The sequence below is a fragment of the Microtus oregoni genome, unplaced genomic scaffold (assembly GCF_018167655.1).
Source record: "Microtus oregoni isolate MIOR12 unplaced genomic scaffold, Mior012 000016F_ref0000370, whole genome shotgun sequence".
In the NCBI taxonomy this organism is placed as follows: domain Eukaryota; kingdom Metazoa; phylum Chordata; class Mammalia; order Rodentia; family Cricetidae; genus Microtus; species Microtus oregoni.
In genome coordinates, this window is record NW_024543075.1 from 31,757,205 (window position 1) to 31,776,062 (window position 18,858).

Consider the following 18,858-nt stretch of genomic DNA (forward strand, 5'->3'; position numbering starts at 1 on the left):
ATATTGACCTAACCCATTTCTAATATCCCTGTAACACCACGAGGTGTCTTACCAGGGAAGATCTTAACTTGCGTCTGTGTCCGGTAGGAGAATCATGGCGACTCCTCAATCTGCTTCTTTCTCCCAGCATTCTGTTTAGTCTACTCCGCCTACCTAATTTTCTGTCCTCTTAAAGGGCCAAGGCAGTCTCTTTATTTAACCAATGAAATCAACACAAAACAGCAGACTCCCACATCAGATTCTGATTGTGAGTCTACCCCTAAATAAATGACCATCTATTTCTCAATTCTGGGCTAGTGTGGGATTTCTTTTAAGTGCCTTCATCATCATATATCCTGTATAGTTAGGTGGGCACCCAACCTGTTTTCAGTACTGAAAATTATGGATTATTATCTCACACCAGTAATTCTCAATCTGTGGCTCAATACCCATTTGAGAGCCAAATGACCCTTTCACAGGGGTTCCTTATCAGATAACCTGCATTCCAGATATTTATATTATGATTTATATTTATATTATTCATAACAGTAGCAAAGTTACAGTTATGAAGTAGAAGTGAAAATAATTTTATGGCTGGGGTTTACAACATGAGAAACTGAATGTATTAAAGGGTCACAGCATTAAGAAGGTTGAGAACCAATGTCTTACGTGAACAGCCCCCAGCTTTCCAGGAAGCTATCTGTCCTTGAGCAAGCAGGCTTACAGATTTCTCTGTCCTTGGGCAAGTGTGCCTTACAAGTTAGAAGCTTTTGTTTGATAGCTCTCTTAAGCAGAGTAATTTAAACTCAAAACATAACGATGGCCCTCACATACAAAATAAAATCAAGTAATTTAGGTGACCTGGGGTTGTGAGATTGTGCAGCTGGCCAAGTGCTTGCCACACAAGTGTGAGAAATTTGGTTCAGTTTCCAGTACTCGCAGTTAAAAGCTGGACACTGGTGAAGCAGAGAGGAAAGAAGCCCTGGAGTTTGCTGGCTAGACGGCCTAGCAGAGTTCAAGAGCTCCAGATTCAGTGAGGGACACTGTCTCAAAAAACAGAGTGGAGAATGACTGGCAGATGCCAACATCAACCTCAGGCTTCCGCATCAGGTACACTTCCGCATGTGCAACCGCAAACACACAGGCACACGCATACCACCCTTCTCCAATTCTAGGCTACTTAAAGCTGACAAAATTGACATACTATGTGAATTTGTTATTCAGTAAACTCTGATATTGAGGAAGTTACTAACATAGCTCATTTAGCAAAGGAATTAGTTGATTGTTTCTAAATAAAAACGTCTCTTTCTCTATTAAACTCTGGTATTGTGTATTGGTGTTATAGAAAATTTCAAGTATTTGAGTCTTAATCCATGTAGCTAGCAGTTATCATTAGAACAAATCTGTGTTTATTTGAATCAATGGCATTACCTCCTACATACATAGCAGTTCCTCAGAATTTGAAAGACAGTGAACTCCAGGCTTAAGATGATTTGAATGGAATCCAGCATCGAATAAAGTTCCTATATTTCATTTGAAATCCAACACTATGATTTTTTTCTAAGAAATAACTAGAATTTATACTAGAACTTGTAAATTATACTAAACATACACCTGATTGGTCCACAACAGCTAGGATGACTTTCTGCTATTCTAGTAAGTTCTAGGTTTATTTGTTGGGGATAGAGTGAGGCACATGAAACCTACGATATATATAACTATATACAATAACGCGACTAAAGGGGTAGTGGCAGAGTGCTATCACTGAGTGTTGAGAGATTTTCTTTAGAAAATGACAGTCAGCAGAGCCGGGGCACGCCTTTAATCCCAACACTCAGAGGCAGAGGCAGGCGGATCTCTGAGTTCCGTCTACAGGACTGGTTCCAGGACAGGCTCCAAAACTACACAGAGAAACCCTATCTCAAAAATAAAAAAAAAAAAGTCAGTTTCAAGTTAGACATTCTGAGACAGTTTTGAAGAATATGGGCATTTCCCACGAGAGCAGAATGGTGGCTATGAAAATTTGGTATGCTACATGACAATAGTCTTTGTTTACCTTTAGTCTCTAATAGTTGAGTCCTTCCGTGAGGAAAGTATGCTCACTATCCTTTTTTTTACTTCAAATGCTAATTTCCTCAGCATAAATATTGGTTTGGAAAACACTTGACAACACATACGGGACACTAGGATTTTTTTTCTTTTTTTGTGTGAGCTAGAAGGTTCTTGGGTTATTTATTTATTTAAATAAGATCTTTTTCCTTTTTTTTTTTTTTACATACCAATCAATTTCCCCTCCTTCTCCCTGCCTGTTCCCTCCCCTTTTCCATTTACCCATCTATTCCTCCTCCCCTCCATTTCCATTCAGAAAGGGACAGGCCTCCAGTGGGCTTGCACAAGCATGGCACATCAGGACTGAGCTCCTCCCCTTATGTCAAGGAGGGGCCAGGCAATCCAGCGTGGGGAACAGGTGACCAAAAAACCGCCCACCAGAGAGAGGTCCTGCTCTGTCTTACTAAGAGAGCAAGCTACACACACATGCAGGACCTAGAGGCTCCCTGACTGTTGTTTTCAGCGTCCATGAGCTTCCGAGAGCTCAGAGCAGCTCTTAGAGTATATCTGATAGCAATTAGGGAAGTCACAAATCGGCTTGCAGTTCAAGTACTCTCTCCACCATCGCTAGCTAGATTGCTAGGAGGAGTCTTAGTGGGGGTCTAGATTTAAAATAAAGTTTTTTTTTTGTTGTTTTTTTTTTTTTGGTGTTCGGAGACAGGACTTCTCTGTGTAGATTTGGAAACTGTCCTCTCACTCACTAGCTCCACCAGGCTAACCTTGAACTCAGAGATTCACCTGCCTCTGCCTCTGCCTCCCAGCGCTGGGATTTACCTCCCTGCTAACAAAGGTCCTTTCACAAACCTGTTTCATATCAACAATACTGAAACTATGTCCTCTTCCTCTTTGCTTATGCCTTTCCCACTCTTCTTCAAGTTAGGAAACGTCTACTTTTAAGAAGGAGCTTAAATGTGAATCCCTGGTGAAGTTTTTTTTTCTGTTTTTTTGTTTGTTTGTTTGCTTTTGTTTCTTTCAAGACAGGGTTTCTCTGTAGCTTTGGAGCCTGTCCTGGAACTAGCTCTTGTAGACCAGGCTGACTTCGAACTCACAGAGATCCGCTTGCCTCTGCCTTCCGAGTGCTGGAATTGAAGGAGTGCGCCACCACCGCCGGCAGGTTTTGGGTTTTTGAGACAAGTTCTCACTCTAGCCCAGACTCACCTCGAATTCGCAACAGTCTTTCAGCTTCTGCCTCCCCGTCGAATCCTTAGATTCCCACGAATTGGTGAGCCCCACCTCACCCGCTGAGGACTTAACAAGTCAGATAGACGAGATCTCAGGAGATCTCAGATCAGCTCCAGGGCTCACTACGGGGAGTACATTCCCTAGCACAGCATAATGGGATTAGTTATTCCTCTGTGGTGCTGAATCCCTGCGGGTGAGAGTTGGGAGTGCCAGGACCGTATCTTTCTCACTGTTTCATCTCTGTGGAGCCTAACATTAGACACCCGGTAGGTTCGGTATTATCGGCGCGTCCCATCCAGGTGACTCTCCAGGTCCCCGAGGTGGCGCCACCGCAGGCGTTTCACCTGATGCACCGGTTCCCGCCAACAGAACGTTTGAAATCTAGCGGCGGCGCGGCCGCAGGGAAGCGGAGCGGGTCCCTCAGGACCACCGCCTGCGGGCGCCTCGAGATGCCCGCACCTGCTGGCGGTCCCCCCGGGGGCGACCCTGGCCTTTGCAGACGGGGACGCGCTCCTGGAAGAAGTCTTCCAGGCGCTGCTTTGGCCGGAGACGCTGTCCGGTTTTGCCTAACGGTGACCGGAAGGGTGGGAAGAAAGGGGGCGCAGGGATCTGTGGGTGTCCTGAGACAGGTCCTGGCTGACGGCGCGGTCGCACCGAACCCACCGCTCAGTCCCAGACCCCGAGACGCCACTCAGCTGGCCAGGGAACCCGGCGCCACGCCCACTGTGGGCGGAGCGCCGTCATTCGCGCGAGAACTCGCCTCGCCTCGCCTCTGCCTAGAGCAAGGTCTCGCGAGAAGCAGCTAAGGAGCCGGCCTGCAACCTGCCGGGGCGGCTCTGGTAGGCGCAGCTGGTGGAGTGGCCGCCTCACACCTAGCACCGGAGAGATCCGGTTGAGTAGGCGGAGGACGCGGGGCGTCGCTCTCGTAGCCCTTCTTCTCGCCCCTCAGTGGACGTCTCAGGGGCCGGCAGGTTGGAGCAGGTCGGGAGCGGGTGGCTGGGTTTGCGGTGGAAGCCGAGGGCGAGGCTGGCTGCTGTGGTCGGGGTCCGGGTGGCTGGCGGCGGCTGGAGAAGCGTGGGTGGCGCTCAGAGCTCCCGGCTGGGGCACCGGGTCCGGAGAGGCGGAGAAGGGTGATGCTTTATGGGTTAGGAGCCCGGAGGCCTTGCCCCAGGGGAAAAAGGCGATCCCTCACACCTCCTTTCCAACCTCCTTTCCAGGGCAGAGTAACCCCGTGCCCCGCCCCTTTCCTGTCATCTTTGGGACACCGCAGCGACAACCCGAAGAGGGCGCATCACAATAGGGCGGTGAGTAAGGCTCCCAGTTTGGGGATAAGGTGGTGGGGAGTCGCCCTCTGGGTGGAAGATGAGACACCTGTAGTGTGCTGCGTGGCTTTATCCTGTAGCCGTATCAACAATGGTAAAGCTTTGTGTGCCCCTAACTTGCCCAGAAAAGGTTCTGATTTATTTTCTGTAAGACACAAGTCTTATCCCGTCTTGTAATTGGGATTTCTCTTAGCAGTTTGTTAGTGCAGGCCAGTGTGCTTAGGCTCGGCCTTTACCGGATTCCCATTTCTTTTTTTTCTCTTTAGAAATTTGAGTCTGGGCCCTAACAGAATTACTGTTTCTCGCCCCTTATTGGTATTTGGAGTCCGTGACATGCTAAGAACAGTTTTCCACTTTGCACACTTAGTATATGAAATTATTTTCTAACCATGCTTTCCTAGTCTTCGTGCCTTTTATTTAACAGTCTGAAGGAACCGGTATGGTGTATTGATTGGCAGTTGGGTTTCTGCTGTTCTTCTCTGCCCCGTCACTTTTCTTACTTCCACTTGCCAAATTCGATCAGAGCTTTTCAGAGAGGGGTTTAGGGATGGGTTCTGAATGAAAGAGACTGGAGAAATCGGAATAAAAGATACAATAATAATAAAGTGTGCGAATGTAAAAGCTAAAAGGGTTTCCGTATGGGAGAGGCCATCTAGAATCCAACCCTGGGCTTTGAACCAAGGACTGATACTTGAATATTAAGCAGAAAGCAGTAGAACATAACTTGGAAAATTATTTAATAGTAGATAAAGATTGAGCTAATTAAGTTTTTGAGGAGAGTCATTTTTGGAATTTTATGCTTAATAATTTTCTCTGACATCGAGCTTATTATTTAACCTTTATTCTTCTGAGTGGAGAGAAGGTAAGAAGGGAATTTCAGAAGCACAGGGTGTGGCAAAGATCCAGGGCGATAGAGTTCAGAAAGTTCCAAACAATATTTTTGAGTTTCTACACATTTTTTTCACACTCTCAAATTTTGTAGTTGGGCCTATTACCTCCCCTGTGTTTCCCTCCCACCAGTCTGAATTTTGTTCTATTTCATTCTTTCTGTTCTTCAAAGATATGTGTTAATTTTTTTCACTGTTATGTGAAATCACAGAGAACTGTGGTGTACTTGTGGCCTTTTACATCTAAATGGCCTCCTGAAGTGTCTAAGTGATCTGGGAATGCTGTGTATCTTAGAGAACTGGGAATGAGCAACGTTTACATGCCTTCAGGTACCAGACAGATAAGGAGCATGTCAAATGCACCAGAGAGCTGTCTTGTCTGAGGCATCAGTGTCCGCATCCACCCGATTAATTGTGTATATGAACGTGGAGTCAGTCTGCATCGTTCTTAAAAGAATATAGGGACTGCAGAATTTTAAATAAAATCTCCTGAAACAGCGTCATGTGTCCCAACCAAACTTAGTTGTGTTTTGATCTTCAACATGTGAAACTATTTTATATCTGGTTTAAGAGTAGTATTTTAAGTCAGAATTTTATAATTTTATAGCTGGAAGCAAAGGTTTAAATCAACCTATGTCAGCTAATTTGGATTACAAGTTTTAAAAGAATTGGGGAAAATGTCAGATCTTATTAAAACTAGTAGATGGGTTTAGTGCACTTTAAATTCAGTGCTCCAGGCCAGGCAGTGGTGGCACATGCCTTTAATCCTAGCACTCGGGAGGCAGAGGCAGATGGGTCTCTGTGAGTTCGAGACTAGCCTGGTCTACAAGAGCTAGTTTCCAGGACAGGCTCCAATGCTACAGAGAAACCCTTTCTTGAAAAACCAAAAATAAATAAATAAATAACAAAGAAAAGAAAAAAAAATAACAGTGCTCCAAATTAAACAGGTACTTTATATAGTAGCCTCTCCTTTTTCTACACTTTTGCTTTTGTAGTTTATTCCTGGCTTGAAATTATTAGATGGAAAAATCCCAGAAATAAGCCCATATGTTTTAAATTGCATACTGTTCAAAGTACAGTGATAAAACGGAGTTTCTGCCATCATCCCTCCTGGAGCATAAACCACCCCTTTGTCCAAGTGATTGTGACCAGAATGTGCTACCCATGCTTTTGCCAATTTAGTAGTCATTTGGTTATCAGACTGGTTTCTGGTTTCACGATGTGTTCAAGACCCTTTATTTAATGATGGCCCATGGTACTAAAGTAGTGCTGTTCTAACTCATACATGCCAACAAGAAACCATAAAGTGCTTCTTGTATGTGAAAAACATGAACGTTCTGAACTCATAAGGAAAGAAAAACACATGCCAAGGTTGCTCTAAGATGTGTAACTCTGCGGTTACAAAACTTTTTACCAGGGTATATTGTTACTGCTTTTCTATTTTACTGTTAATTATTGTTGTAACTGTGCCCAAGCAGTGAAGTTTCCCATAGGTCTGTACATGTAAGGAAAAGCATAGAATACCTGGGATTCATTTGGTACTAGTCACAGTTTTAGGCATCTACTGCCTAACTTGGAATATATACTTTAAGAGGGGACTATATTACACATTTTTACTATGGGAATAACTGATGAGAAACTTTTCAGTGTTTAATATTAGATTTATAAATATCTTAAGAGTAAATTGGTATATTTAGAAGGCCACTATTATACTTGTACATATATATATGATTAAGTCCAAGAGACCCTCTACAGTTCGTTTCAGAATTCTAGTATTTATTCTTTGTTGTACCTTACCACATTGTGTCCCTGGCTCATGGGGAGAACCAGACGGTTGGAAAATAGGAGGAAGAAAGTGTGGGTGATGCAGACACACTTGTGCTTCTTACTTTTTCTCGTAAGAAGAATGGATACTTTGGTTAAACTTTGTGCCTAATACATAGTATGACTTAATAGCATTTTTGGAATTGAAGCTTGAGGATTAAAATTCATTTACCCATTAGTAGGAAGTACTTTAATCACATAATCTGCTTCATGTTTTGTTGGACTGTGAGGAATAGGAGTTTTTAGGTCAAACTCCAGTCCCAAGAGATGGGTCTTACAAAGTGAAGAGTGGTAAAGGCATGAGAGAAACAGTTCTGAAAAGGAAGATGGAGCAGCTAAATACCCCTCTATTCCTGTGCAATTGTACAAACAGGACTGTTTTCCACTCCAGAGATTATTATGTCTTGTATAAAACTGCAAAGGACATTGTTTTTTTTTTTAAGTCAGGACTTTTGAGGAATTTATAGACTAGATTTTCTTCTTTTTAGCACAGTCTTTTCAAGCTCAGCTAGGCTAATGTCTCATCAGCCCCCTGCTTCTCTATAGAACAAGAAGTGAAAATAGGAGACACATATTCTGTAAGATGTTCCTATTTGAGAATTAAATTTTGGGCGGGGGGGATTGTCTTACATTTGTTCAGAGTGTACCTGTTGGTGGGGGGTGGACTATCACCCCCCCATGTTTCTATAAAGTGGGAAATACTCTTCTTGCAAGTAGCTTTTCACCCCCTCCTTCCACCTCCGAAATGATTTCTCAAATGAGGATTAGAAGAAGGGGTTGAATGTCCTGTCCTCAGTGCCTTTGGTTCTTTTTTGGGTATCCTGATTCTTAGGACATACATTTTCAATATATTCATCTGTATGGTAGGTTTATCTGAGCAGGCTGGACCTCTATGAGGGAGAAGGAAATGGAACACCTACATGTCTAACTGGGTAAGTTTAATTTACAATTGAAGTGATTTATAATTTGGTCAGTGGCTTTGATTATATTTTTAATCCTCATCTAATGCCTTTGTTTTGTTTCTTTGTTGATTTGAAGTAAAATTATGGCAGAGGTAGGGATGGGGAAAGAAGTAGTTACAGATTTTTGTAACAGAGGAAGCGTTACAAGTTTCACATCCCTAATTCCAAAAACTGAACTCTGAAATGCTCTAAAATCTGAATTCTTCTGAGCTCTTTACCAATCTAATGGTGTTTCATGTGTTAAATTACCTTTAGAGTGTGGGTATAGGATGTTTATGAAATGTAAATGAACTTTGTTTAGTTATTCCCAAGAGAACTTGTATATGCAAACATTCCAGAATTTTAGAAAAATAAATCCATAAATCTGGAAACTAAAACACTTTTGGTCCCACGCATCTCAGATAAGGATACACAACCTGTTTTTGAGTTTTGTTTTTATCTCTTTACTAGAATGTTTATTAGGCTTCAAGCTAAAGTTGCAGTTTCCTTAATATGGCCTGCTGTTTTACTTTGTGGTCCTTGAAACCTTGCTAAGAAGGTAGCAGGCTAGAACTCAGAGGTAGAAGGTGAGCAGTTGGAATTCAGAGATGCTTCTAGGGAAAGATTAAAAGCTTAGTAAAGTTTCTGTGTGTGCAGTAGGAATACAATGGGTCAAGTACATCTTTAGAGTGTTTGCATGTCAGAGTTCTGGATTAGTTCAGGTAGAGTCTGAGGGCCCATTCTGAATAGCTCTAGAGTCTGAAACACTTGCCATCCCAAGCATACTTAGCCTCTGTTTAAGAAAGTAAAACATAAAGAGGAAAGAATTTGGTAAATATGCAACCTTACGTTACAGATTCCTGAAGATTGTAGGGTATTGTTGTTGCTTTTATCTTTGCCAATAAAAGCAAAGCTACCTTACTTTATTAATTTAATTGTATTATGTTTAAAAATGTAGTGTACCTGTTTATATAATAGTGCTGTTCCTTGATATCCGAGGAGGATTAGTGTTAATCACTGCATGAATACAAAATCCTTAGATAGTGAAGCTCTTTTAAAAGGTGGAGTAATGTTTGGGTATAACCTACACACAATAAGTCCTCTGTATACATTATGTCATTTTGAGATTACTTAATGCTTAATCCAGTGTAAATTCTGAGCAAATACTTGTTCTACTATATTTAGAGAATAGTGACAAAACTCTAAAATTTTGAGTTCATTAAATCTGTGGGTTTTGAACATGAGAATATAGAAGGTTGACTACTCATTTTTATTTTTGTGGTAGAAGAAATGGTGGATTAGTATTTGGGGGACATAAAATTGACATTTAGTATTTGGCTGGGTATAAGATGAGCGTCTATCATAATGAGTCACTGCTTAAAATACTACTTGATTAGAAACTATGAATGATATTTTTCTAAAGTCATTTAAAATTGTTGTGTTTTATGGTTGTTACCTTGTAGTTTTCATTTTCTTTTTTGTTTTCTTTTGTTTTTTGAGACAGGGTTTCTCTGTAGCTTTGGGACCTGTCCTGGAACTCGCTCTTGTAGACCAGGCTGGCCTCAAACTCACAGAGATCCTCCTATCTCTGCCACCTGAGTGCTGGGATTAAAGGTGTGTGCCACTACCGCCCAGTGGTCTTTTAAAATTGTAATCATATTTTTATTTTTGAGTTATCTGGAATCATCTATGTTTGAGTTTAAAGCTCACTGTTAGCTTTTGACATTAAAGTTCCTTAGTCTCTGTAAAAATTTGTTTCCTCACATGAAAATGTGTATTAGACATCCTTGTTAGGGATTTAAGGATGAAAGAGTATTTTAAAATGTTGTGTAAATAGTAGAATAATATAGCAATATAAATTGTTAGCACTTTGCTTTTTCTTTATTTATACCCAGAAGATGCGTATTGGCATTGTTGCTCCTACTATCCTGCCTATCTACCCTGTGTTTTTGAAACATATCCATCAGTTAATATATGTAAATTTTGCCCATCTCATTTAGAGAGGACAAGTTCAAATTTTTATTTACATCCTTGGGCAGTACAATTCTTTAACTACAATTTCAAAAATTTTCTTTTTACTTTACCCCAATAAATATTGAACAGTAGGAAGCCCTTCTTGTTTTTCATGTTGGTATCCATCATTGTCTGGTATTCGACATTCTATATAATTTGAATGCCAAGTAGAAAATAAGAGGAGTAGGTATATTGAACTATTTTCTAAAAACCAAAACATTCATTAATTTAAATTGTTTTACTTTCCACTTTAAGATTTTTTTATTATTATTACCTGTAATGAATAGAACATTTTGGACTTTTTACTTGGGAGACTATGTAAAATGACAACTTAAAAATAATATTTATTTATTTATTTATTTATTTATTATTTTTTCGAGACAGGGTTTCTCTGTAGCTTTGGAGCCTGTCCTGGAACTTGCTCTTGTAGACCAGGCTGGCCTCAAACTCACAGAGATCTGCCTTGCCTCTGCCTCCCAAGTGCTGGGATTAAAGGCATGCACCACCACCACCTGGCAACTTAAAAGTAATTAAAAAATTATTGTGGGTTGTAGAGGTTGTCCATACCTCAGAGCATATGTGGAGGTCAAAGGACAGCTTGTGAGATTAGTACTCTTTTTATGCCTTCACATGGCTTCCAGAGTTTTAACTCAGGTTACCAAGCTTATAGTACAAACCACCTTTGTCCACTGAGCCCCCTTGTCATCCTCCTAATCCTCATAAAAATACATTTTAAATCTCAGTTACCTAAGAAAGAATTGCAGATAAAAGTTTGCAACAAGGCCTAGAGAGATGGCTCAGAGGTTAAGAGCACTGATTGCTCTTCTAGAGGTCCTGAGTTCAATTCCCAGCACCCACATGGTAGCTCACAACATCTATAATGAGATCTGGTGCCCTCTTCTGGCCTGCAGGCATACATGCAGTTAGAACGCTGTATACATAATAAATAAACCTTTTTTAAAAAATTGTAACAAACAATTTTTATTGTTTTCTCATTTTTGGATTGACATAGGAAGTACTGACTTATTTTAAAAATATTTCATTTAGGTCAGTTTATTTTACAGAATATGGGCTTGAATTTCACTTTCTATTGTTCAGAGAGCAAATGGTACCGTCTGCTCCTTTTAACTCATTTGTTCATTTAGAGGGTGTGTGTGTGTGTGTGCGTGCTTCTCAGACCCAGGACCTTGTGCTTTGACATCCTAGTAGGCTCTATTCCTGAGCTGCATCCCTAAGCCATGGGACAGCTGCTTATAGAAACCTGTAACTTCTAGTTAAATTAACTGTAGGACATTGTTCATTTCTTTTTATTAAGTTCTCCCAAATTACTAGTTTCACCTTCAGAAGAAAATATTTATATTTAGTTTATTAGAGACTAGCAGAACTGTCAAACCATAATATTTAAAAGTATTTTAAAATAATTAATGCTCTAAAAATGGGAAGGGAAAACTGAAGCACGCACGGATCAAGACCTCTTAGCCGATTAGGATAGTAAATAATACCTAGAATTAGGAAGTCTGAGCCTACAAAATAGATTGACAGTTTGCTGAGTGTTTCATTCCACTGCCCACTCTGGTGGGTTCCACGTACTATTTTATGAGGTATGTGAAAATGTTTATCATGCAGCAGGAAAGAGACATTAGAATTAATATTTGTATTAGGTTTGGTTTTTTGAGGCAGGGTTTCTTTGTGTAGCCCTGGCTTTCATGGAACTTGTTCCTAGACCAGACTGGCCTTGAACTTTAGAAATCTGCCTGCCTCTGCCTCAGAATGCTGAGATTAAAGGCGGGTGCTACCACCATCCGGTGAAAACTGCGTGTTTAAGACTAATTCTTAGAACATTTTTTTCATCTAATCTGATGCTTATTGGGAACTAGTCTGTAGCCTTGGTTCCAGGCACCGATGCCTTCCAGGAGTTTTTGCCAAAAACGTTAGCATATGGCAACTAACTGCACACTTATTTATTTGCATTTTTAAGTGCATTGGTGTTTTGCCTGCATGTATGTTTGTGTGAGGGTGTCAGATCCCCTGGAACTGGAGTAACAGAAAATTGTGAGCTGCCAAGTGGGTGCTGGAAATTGAACCTGGATCCTCTGGAAAAGCAACCAGTGCTCTTTACTGATGAGCCATCTCTCCAGCCCCTGACTGCATTCTTGTTTCTTATACTAGAATTCTTTGTTTTAAAAGATTGTTATTGGATTTTTTTTAAAGCTTTATTTTATTTATGTGTGTCTGTATGTTTGTGTCTCTGAGAGTATGCACACATGTCTGTGTGCACATGGAGGCCGGAAAAGAACCTCATTTTTCTGAGCTGGAGTTACTGTTGTTTGTTGGATGCTTGGTTTATGTGGGTGCTGGGATCTAAACTCTGGTCCTCATGATTGTATAGTAAGTGCTTTTAAACAGTGAACCATCTCTCTAGCTCCCAAGGCTCAGAGGTTTTTCTTTCTTTGTTTGTTAATTTAAATGTGAAGCTTAGTGGTTTGGGTGTTTATTCTGAAAGTCAGTATTCGTCTATTATTTCTCCTTGACTTTGTTTTTATGTTCCACTTTGAACATTTTGCTTTCTGGAATTTGGGGGAAATAAAATAATATTAGGAAAGAAAGTTCTTTGTTCTGTTTTAGAATCTTATCTGTCATCTTTTTATCTCTTAGCGTTTTGAAGTGCCACCACTTTTTATTTTCTGGGTTTGACTTCTGATGTGTTGTATATTAAATCTGAGAGATGATATAGTATAGTGGGGAAAATACCTCCAAATTTGGCTGTAGAGATGCAGATCCCAGCTTTGATTGGCGATGTAATAGATGCTAAAGCAAGTTACTGAAATCAGTCTTAATTTAAAGGTCTTTGAATATAATTTTTTTTTATTTTTTTTGATTTTTCGAGACAGGGTTGCTCTGTAGTTTTTGGTTCCTGTTCTGGAACTAGCTCTTGTAGACCAGGCTGGCCTCGAACTCACAGTGATCCGCCTGCCTCTGCCTCCCCGAGTGCTGGGATTAAAGGCGTGTGCCACCACCGCCCGGCTTGAATTTAATTTTTTTTTCTTCAAATGGAACATTGCTCAGATTCCTAAGTTATAAAGATATCTAGAGAGTGTTTTTATGTTACCAAGTGTTTTGTTCCAGGGCAAATTTTATATTGTTTAAAATTAAGAGTGGAAAAATAAATTGTAATATTTTGCTTCTGTGCTGGCAAATATAATAGCTTTCTTTCTGGGTAATATCACATGCTCAGCTTCCTGAATATGATGGTCGTGTCAAACTCCAAGGAAATGGCTATATAACACAGGCACATGTGGCTATTTAAGTTATTTTTAAGACTAAGTAAAAAAGTCCACTTTATCTAGGTATGGTGGCAGAAGTCTGAACTCTGAGTACCCAAGAGACCGAGGCAAGCAAATCACTGAGAGAGGCTAGTTTGAGCTACATAGTAAGTTTAGAGCTAGCCTAGATTATATAGTGATACTTTGTCTAGAGAAACCAAGTAAATTTCTTCAGTTGAAATAGACACTTTTTGAGCCAGGTGTGGTGGCACATACTGTGAATCTCATCACATGGGATGGAGAGGCAGGAGGATCTTTTGTGAGTTTAATCCCAGCCTATTCTTAGATGGTAATGAGTTACAGGACAGCCAGGGCTATTCCATGAGACACTGTCTCAAAAAAAAAGAAAAGAGACACTATCATTTCCCCCTTTTATTAATTTTTCAAAAAACATTTTTATTTTTCTAAAATTATTTTTTGCATGAGTGTTTTGCCTGCATGTTTGTAAGTGCACTGAATGTGTGCCTGGTACCAGTGGAGGCCAGGAGAGGGTGCCTGCCAAGAAAAAGGCAAAATAAAAGGAGAGGAAAGGGGGAAGGGAAGAACAGAGGATGAATGGAGAGGGGACACAGGAGGAAAAGAGGCAGAGAATGAGAGATAAGTGAACAAAGTAATTTTAATACAAAATCTATGAAGTAATACTTTGGGTGTGGGGAACTAACTCAGTTGGTAAAGTGCTTGAGTGATATCAGGGAAACCTAGGGCTCACTTTATATCTTTAGTAATATTTTCAGGGGCTTTATATTTACGTTCCTCCCTACAGCTCTCTTTTCTTCCATCCTTCCCTGTCCAAGTGTGTGTGTTGTGCTCTGAAGATAGGACCCAGACAAGTATGAGCTACATTCAAAGCTCTACTTCTATTTTCTTGATATTTATTGAGCAGGTATTGTAATTAGAAATTGGATTATAGTTTTTCTTATTAATGCTCTTTTCCATGACTGAACTGTAGGTACAGTTGTATGATAATTCTCTTTTAAGACAAGCCACTATAAAGGCTTCTTATAAAATATTTAGGCTTTGCATTTCCTCTGCTTTAGTGGGTCATATTACATGCCTGCCAGTGTTTTTCATCTTAATTAGTTAATTAGAACATTTTGTAAATGCTTCTATTCAGGTTACACTAAGCTGTACTAGACTGTGGCGACATGAACATGAATTATACTTTGTTCTTGTCCTCAAGGATCTTGTATGATAAGGGACACATGGTGGAAATATTTTACTAGTCTATATGTATTAATCATGTGTACATAATCAACAAAACTATACTTAAGCAATTATTAAAGAAGAAAAATTATATTAAAGGAAATTTCTATGACAAAACCACTTCCAAATACTTTGTTTAACTATTTTGTTAATTCATCATGATAAAAACCATATTTAGAAAATTCAAATAACATAAGAAGGGATTCAAAGAAAAATTAGTTTCCCTCTTATTTTTCTACTTGATATTTCTAGACTTTTTATTAAATCTGACTTCCCTGGCTTCTCTAAAGTTTTTAATAATAATTCATGATGTTGTGTGTCAGTAGTGGCTCCAGTACTTCATGTGCTGTGTGTGTTGTTAGATGTGCTCCAGCTCTGCAGCTCTGCTCGTTTCTCGTCACCATCTGCTGCTGTGGCTTATTTCTCATCTTAGTGGTCTTTTAGCTCAAGCCGAATTTCTGTTTGTTTGGTTTTTTGTTTGTTTGTTTGATGTTTGTCATGTCTCTACTGAGATTCCTTTTTGTTACTCATCAAGACTGTTCTCTTCTTTCAGATCTTTGGATCTATAGGCCTTTGTTTGGATATATTTATAAAGAGTGCTTTGAAGTTTGCTAACCCAACATCTGGGTCCACATGGAGTCAGTTTTTATCAGATCCCTTTCCTGTCTTGTTTCTGCACATGCCACAGTTTTTAGTTGGCACTTGACTGTTCAGTGTTATCATGAGAGATGTTGTTTGCTCATTGAGGGCTATTTTGCCTGAACTCAGGCAGACTGATTTCCCCTGCACTGTATAGCAGTTCTGACCAGATCTTCCCTTTTCAAGCTTTTTACTCATTGGCTTCATATCTGGGTCAGGGGTGGGAGCAAGTTTGTGGAAGGAACTTCTTCCTGCACCTATTGCAAAGAACTTGGGCAGAGATTATAGTCAGATTTTTAAATTTACCCTTTCTGTGTCCTTTTTTGTGGAGTTAGTGGGGGATATACCCCCTTTGGTTCCAGCCTATTTGATAGTGGTCTTTGTTCTTTTGACATCCTAACCATAAAGGTTTCAGTTTTCTGCTGTGTGTGTTGTGTATGATTAAGGAATACACTGAATTAAGAAGCAACAAATCCTAGATCTTCTGTCATGCAAGTTTTGATGGTAGATTCTACCTAGTGAAGATTCTTCTGTAGTCTGTATTTTATCACCAGGTTATCAGGGTTCTCCAGGGCTTCTGTCCCTTGCATGTATAATTTGGCAATCAGTCAATGATCTGAGCAAAGTTTTTGCTCAAATATTGGGTCTTTACCTCCACTTTTGGTATATCTGTTTTAAGCTCTATTTGTACTTGGCAGTGTTGAGGTTTCTTTTTCCATGTTGAGCTGCATGGCTTCCTGGTTCTCTTCACCTTATTTACAGTAAGATAGAAGACACTGAGCAAAAACTTGGAAATGAACTCAGGGTCTATTCCTTTTCTTTCACTGTGATTTGGTTTTGAGATTTTCTAGTATTTTAAATAGGCTTTAATTTAAAAAATTATGTATATGGATATTTCGCCTGCATATATGTCTATATACCACTTGAGTGCCTAGTGTCACAGAGGTCAGAAAAGGACATTGATCCCCTGGAACTGGAGTTAGAGATGCTTGCGATCCATTGGCGACATAATGGTGCTGGAAATCTAACCAGTGCTCTTAACCACTGAGCCATTTCTCCAGCCTGTTTTAAACAGCCTTTAAAAATAATCTATTCAAGTTTAAGTTGTTGTTTTCTGTAGAGAAGTTTACTTGGCTACATTTAGACAAAATTTCTTTTTGTTCCTAAGATTTTCATTTGTTTTAAATTTGTGTGTGTGTGTCATGACTATATGTGTAGTATTCAAGTCCCTCAAAATCCTACAGTTCTTGATCTTTCTAAAAATGACTGCTCAGTCCCTTGTCAGTTAATTTATGAATTTATATTATACCCCTTAAGGATATTTAAAATGGGGTAATCAAAAGGAAACTATAAATGTTTTTTAGAACCTTTTCAACTCTTTGTGATTTTTACATCATCTTACTTACTTTCTATTGCTGTGATAAAACACAATGACCAAGGCAACTTATAAAGGGATGCATTTAATTGGGCTTACTCTATCAGATGGTTAGAGTCCATGATGGTGAGACAAAGGCCTCATAGTGTCAGGAGTAGCTCAGAGCTATATCTTGACTAAAAGAGCTATCTTTAGAAATGACATAAGTCTTTCTGAAACCTTGAAGCCTGCCCTCGATGACACACCTCCTCCAAGGCCACATCATCCAAACTTTTCCAAACAGTTGCAGACCTAATGAACAGGCCCAGCCTCTGCAATAGACTATTTCTAAGTTATTTAGAACATGGACTATTTCTGTTGTTTCTGTATTCTCTCAAAACTCTGTACAGTACTCCAGTAATTGCTTTTGAAGATCCAACAGTAGTATGTTTCAGATTGCCCACTGTGGTGTGGATGGATATTTGGGACTCAAATGCCAATTTTTGAAGGAACTTTTTAAGCTAAGCAATTTAGGTAGGGGAACTGGAAAGCCTTTAACGGTTTTTTTTTTTTTTTTAATTTCATTGAAGCAAATATGCCAAGAAGCTTACTGATAGATAATAAGGTTGGTCAGCGTTTTATTAAACCAATACAAGTGACAAATCTTTACAGGGTACAAGACCATTGTCCCACAGTAGAGTGTGTGTGTGTGTGTGTGTGTGTGTGTGCGTGTGTGTGTGTGTGTGTACTCCCATGCTACCCCATGCACGTGGAAGTCAGAGGACAGTCTTCAGGAGTCGGTTCTCCCACTCAGACTGTAAGACTTTGCTTTGCACAAGTGCCCAGGAGCCATCTTACTGGCCCTGTCTTTGAATTTTGTGAACAGCTCCTCATTTCACTCCATCAAATTCAGTTAGAAATTTAGTTGAAAGAATGCTGGAGCCAGTGTCAGAGAACCTGGTTCTAGTCAGGTTTACATAATTTTGCTAGACAATTTGAGCAAAGTTGTGTACATTTGTTTATCAATTAATTAGTTTGATGGTGGTGGTAGTGGTCTATGTTCACAATCCCTGTAAGTAAAATCTGATCTGTTGTCAAATGAATGTGTGATTTTCAAGATCAGGACTATTTTATATACTAAATTATTACTGTTTTTTTGGTTTTTCTTTTTTTTCTATGTAGCTTTGGAGCCTGACCTGGAACTAGCTGTTGTAGACCATGCTGGACTCGAACTCACAGAGATCCGCCTGCCTCTGCCTCCCGAGTGCTGGGATTAAAGGCGTGCGCCACCACCGCCCGACATTATTATTGTTTTTTAAAATATGACTGCTGATCAACCTTGTAAACTGCAAAATTACCAAAATTCTGAGGTTATTTTCTGTTCTATATATGGGATTATAAGGCCAGTCATCTTGATGATTGGAAAGATTATGTATTTAATATACTTTTAAAATACTTAGTTAAGCTATTATGTAAAGCTACTGAGTTTCTTTGTAACTTTGATAGATTTAGTAGCTCTAAACCTTGTATATATGGAGAAAATATTGATAGGATTCATTGATAAAGCACTTTGTAGTAATTGCACTGTAGGGAAACATTAGGATAACTTTATACAAACATTTGTCAGCAAAAATTAACTTTCTATTTAGCATCAATTTGGTTAAGGAAAAAATAACAGTATTATTTGGCCTTAAAATGCCTTGTGCCACTGGGAAATGTAGCTTAGAGGTAGAGCACTAGAATAGCCTCCATGAGGTCCTAAATTTAATCCCTGGTAGAGAAAAAGCAAAAAGATGCCTTTTAAAGCATCTTAATTTTGGCAGTTAAGAAATGTTCCAAGTGAAAATTTATGTAAAATAATCATTCTATGGATTGTTTTTGCTTTAGGGGTACTGATTGATTGGTGTTTGGAAACATGAAATACTTTGATAATTGTTTAAGTGTACTTATGTAAGTACTATATTAAACTGACACACAAGGGTAGCAAATTGAGCAGATGTATCAAGTGGAAAGTACCTTTAAAAGACTTCCAGGGTTTATTTTAATCTGATTTGTGACATTTTATAGTTAACATTTGATGAT

At 39.5% G+C, this 18,858-nt stretch overlaps 1 protein-coding gene across 4 annotated transcripts in view; it reads left to right on the forward strand.

Annotated features, from left to right (window-relative positions):
- The first annotated feature begins 4,074 nt into the window (after nt 1-4,074).
- The window catches only part of Btbd10 (BTB domain containing 10), a 54,565-nt gene continuing 39,781 nt past the window's right edge, over nt 4,075-18,858 (forward strand). For 2 of the 4 annotated variants that reach the window (XM_041667136.1, XM_041667138.1), the window contains exons 1-3: nt 4,075-4,241; nt 4,488-4,574; nt 8,171-8,235. The gene's annotated coding sequence lies outside the window, so the exon portion shown is untranslated. The remainder of the gene's footprint in view (nt 4,242-4,487; nt 4,575-8,170; nt 8,236-18,858) is intronic. The other 2 variants (XM_041667137.1, XM_041667139.1) reach the window with 1 other exon arrangement.